This window comes from Antrostomus carolinensis, unplaced genomic scaffold (assembly GCF_000700745.2).
Source record: "Antrostomus carolinensis isolate BGI_N321 unplaced genomic scaffold, ASM70074v2 scaffold14480, whole genome shotgun sequence".
In the NCBI taxonomy this organism is placed as follows: Eukaryota; Metazoa; Chordata; class Aves; order Caprimulgiformes; family Caprimulgidae; genus Antrostomus; species Antrostomus carolinensis.
The window spans coordinates 34,880-39,469 of NW_010287555.1; the positions used below are offsets into that span (position 1 = coordinate 34,880).

The 4,590-nt window shown below is 40.1% G+C and overlaps 1 protein-coding gene across 1 annotated transcript in view; it reads right to left on the minus strand.

The window, feature by feature from the left end:
• Positions 1 to 4,590, minus strand: part of LOC104521288 (DNA-binding protein SATB2) — a gene marked incomplete at its 3' end in the record, with an annotated part of 70,039 nt that overhangs the window by 33,850 nt on the left and 31,599 nt on the right. The window lies entirely within an intron of this gene.

Sequence of the window (4,590 nt, forward strand, 5' to 3'; positions counted from 1 at the left end):
TGACATGTTCCTGGCTCTTAAATTACTTCGAGGAAGCACAGGAGGCTTCCTCCCTTCACATCTTTCATCATCCCACTAAAGCCTAGTTCTCTAAGTTAGAACAAGCTTTAAATACTCTATAGACCTGATTTTGCAGTCTGCAAAACCCTTCAGTAAATAAATGCATTGGTTTTGACTTGAACAGGAAAATTCCAATGTGTGGGCTTTCAGCAGACAGTTACAATCTAAGCATGGTACGATACCCAGTGTGGATGGATGGCACAGGAAATCTACAAAGTAGGAAGACTTTACTCCCAGCTACAAGTTGCACTATGCAGACGGTAGCTTTTCTTTGAGAAAAAAACAACTGCAAGCTGCTGACCGCAGATCCAAAATAGCTCTTTGGGGGCGAGGGAGAATGCTGTAAGTCCTATTTCTACTTCTGTTCATTCTTTAATAGGGATCATCACCTCTCTGGATGAGTTTGTCACAAAGACTGTAAACTTGGATGGTAAACCATTTGGTGCAGAGGTATTATTTCTGTTTAGACAATTGCAGAGGGCCCACCCACACCAAAAACAATGACTAATACCCAGGAATGACTTCCAGGAAGACACCAAACAAAGAAAGCCACAGTGCCATCTTACACGAGAACAAAGCAGTTCAGCCTTGTTCTGCACTATTGCAACTACTGCTTTACCCCCTCCTCCTCCATGTTCCCACTGCCCCACTGTTCTGCTCACATAACTTTTCTCAGCACAGCCCTACAAAGACACTAATCACTTTTTCTCCTATTTAAAGCGATACCTTTTGAGGTCTGCTTATATACATCTGATTCGTCAAAATTGTAACTTCACTGACAGAAATACTCCAATAGAAGAGAAAATGACCTCCTTAGCAGGGGCTCCAAGAACCCTCTTTGGGTATGTGGAAGGATGCTGCAATGTCAAAAAACTTCAACCTTCTCATTCTCACTTTCTACTCCCAGTTCTTCACCAGCTCTGGAACTAATCAAACTGAAATGAATGGCCAAGGCCTTTTATCCATCTCCAAAACATGATCATAAATAAATACCACCTCTGAAACAGTGAACCAAAGCTTCTTGCACAGAGACAATGACAGAACACAATGATTATGAGCCCATTAAAAAACTGCTATGGAGTACTTTCTTCCTCATTCCTACACAGGTTGAGGAATAAATCATTTTAGTAGAACTCCTTTCTATAGCACTCAAATGTTTGCATATAGTATTGATGTATTGCTTTACAAGGTATTCTATCACCACATACTGAAAGAAGTTCAAAGTGACCTAGTTCATCCTCAGTGGCACAAAATTTCACTGTAACATGCTGGTACAGACAGGCTAATATTTCAAGAGCATTTCAAGAGCAGACTGGAAAAGCTTTTGGCAAGAGGACATCTTGTCCAAATGAAACAAAAAGTTAGTAAGTGTTGCTTGATATCCAATGCTTGAAAATGGGACATAAACAGAACAAAAACATTTAAATGATACACTGTTTCAGTATTAAGATTTAACAATCTGGTGCTGAATATGCTGCAGTATAAATAGTGCCTGGACTCAGATCCAGTAGAGTAACACACAGCGCTCATTCACAGCACCGTATGTCTCCAGTGCTGGCTCCTTGAGTCATATTCCACTTGCCAAGAAAAGCTGTTTTTCTTAAGGGGATAGTTTACTTAATGTTATCTCTGGTGACAACAAGAAATGCATATAGTACAGCATATATTAGTCATGAAATGAGCATCAAGGGTCCACTGAGTGAAATACATGCTGGGAAAACAGCTTAGCTGCTGACTTCCTTCACCCCCTTCTGCTATATAATAATTTAAAGCAAAATCACCTAAAAATCCAGAAATCTATAGCAGCTTCACAGAACACTTGGCTTCCTATGTTTAACCACGCCAAGTTTTCATCTAATTGAAAAAATAAGCATCATATGTGCCCCATAAGTCACATCTAAATTGGTAATATTTTACAAGAGGCTTTATTTTTCATTCAATTAAGGAAAGCACTCAGAGAGCACACCATCTGCAACTGCTCGGGCCTGGCAATGCTGGCGTGAGACAAAGAGGTGGTCAGGGGTGACTGAAGTTATCGAAGGTGTCCCCAAACTAAGAAAGTTTAAAAGAGAAAAACCACAGCACAGCCACAGTGCACCATGGGAAACACTATGCAAATTCCTTTACAGGAAATGTCTGCTACTACTGGAAGTTGGGTAGATTTTTTTTTCTAATCCTCCTCTACCACTGGAGAGGAAATTGTTTTGGCTGGATTTAGAGAAACACAGGTGTTACCATAATGCTCGGTGCCTCCACACATTCACACCTGCTGCAAGTCCTTTACTCTGTGTAACAGCACTGCTGATGTGCACTATTTTTTCAGCTGGTGTGATATGACGTGTGAAATGTTTTTTTTTCAGAGCACATTAAGCTGGTCCAAACTATAGCCAGAAGCCATGATTTCCATCCAGCTCCTCAGTAGACTTCACAGGTGGTTTATTTCATGGCACTGACACTGTACTTAAGGCAACTCTTGGGTTGCATTTCTGAAGACGATGCCAGCTTGTTGAGCAAAAATATTCTCTGCACCCTAGAAGGTATCTCTCAATGACTACTCAGTCAAAACTGAGTGGACCAAAATTTTACCCTTTAAAAAGTCTTTTCTCATCCAGGACTGGGTTTTTCTAGTGTAACAGCAACACCAAGATGAGAACAGCCTGGTAGCAGAGTGACTTCCACATACACGTTTTTTTTGTTCCTTTCATTGACTCCAAATGGTACAGCTTGGGCCTTTAAAGAAATCACTTTAACTGGCTTGACTGAGCTTTCATCCTACCACAACTGAGACTTGGGAGTGGGGACAGGAATGAGCAAAAGTCACTGTGTTATTAATGAATATACTACTGCTCCAGGAATACCACTTCTCTGTCAGCTACAGACCTTCTCAAAATTACGTGTGGATAACACACAGCAGATCAGATTGCTCATGAAATCTGAAAGTACATCTTTCATGAGTTCACAAAACTCTTCTGTTAATGAGTCTGGTTCTTTTTCCTGTATCAATGATCCTTTGGGACTCTTCCTGTAAGAGTTTTTGAGTGGAAAGTTCAACAGATTTCAAAGCTTGCACACACTCAAGAAATGGCTGTACACTAGAATAGCTCTCAAGAACTCATCTAGAAATGGTTGAACGCAGCCCAGGCCAGTTAGTCAATTAAAGACAATAAACAAACCAAACAATTTTCTCAAAAGATTTTTTTTTTTTACTGTATTTTAGAAGATATTTTCTATCCATGCTGGCTGTTGGTTCTTGAATGCATATGTTTCTCCAGACAGGTCTTTTATTAAGTTTAAGCTTCAGCTTCATCAAAATGCAGATAGGGAAAAAAAGAATAACCTAGTGTTAAATTTGCATAACTCCCTTTACCCACAAGAATGCCAGAACACACTAGCAGCAAACTTCTGTGAGCTCAAGTGTCAGGTTCATCACAACAATCACTGTAATTCACTGCTGTCACTACACTTAGGCCAATGACGTGCCACCCTGTCAGAGTGCTTTCAATTTAGTTTCATTTAAAATTCAGCTCCTTTGGAGAAGAAAGTGATAACTATGCAAGTCAGAGCAGAACAATGCATTGAACAGAATGCTTGACCAGCTGCATCATGGCTGACCTCTGCAGTAGAACTTCATGACCTTTAATTTGCAGTATCACCTGAAAGAGTGATGCATCCAAAGCACTGGGATTATTCCTGGGACTTCACCCTAGTGAGATATGAACTGAATGGATGCAAGGTTGGGACTAAAGCAGACTTCTAGAATATCTATATTAATCAGGAGCATAACAACAACAAAAGGCAAAAAGCTGCTTTCCTAGAAAAATACAACTAAGCTGGCAAACCCTTTTCATTATTATGGAGTTTATATTGTCCCAGAAAATTATTTACCTATATGGGCTAGAAGCCTCCCTTGTCTTTGCAAACAGAAAGACAGCCATACAGTACAATCATTCTAAGAATGGCACACCTGGGGTGTAGAACATACATATCTCATACATACATGTCTAGCTATGACACTACTCGGTCATAAACAGAATGAGGTCCGAGTCCTGCATCTCCCAGTCACCTGAAGAGTTAACTTTTTATCTGGATAGTCCCACAGGAATTCCTGGAGCATCTCATGAACACTTCAATAAATCACTACTGTAAAATCAAACTCTTAAAGTTGGTCATTTTCCAAATTCCTTTTTTCAGCTAAACAGAGCAAGCAGGACCAGAACACACCGTGTGCTGTCACTGGCTCCCTTTACAAACTATCCCCTGCTCCCACCATGGTTCAATTCCTGATTTCACCTTTCACAAATTATAAGCTTACCCAAGTTACATCTTAAATGGATACCTGTAGGTAGGTCACACAGGATTAATAAAATTTATTTTAAATGCTAATCTGATAGGGTTCAAATTAAGTCATGGGATTAAATGAAGGATGTTTTGGAAGTTCCCATTAGCATCACCACCCCCACCTCAACATTTTTCTGGAGACAGCTACAAAATGAATCATGAGTGATACTTGCCCAAATACGTACAGAGAGG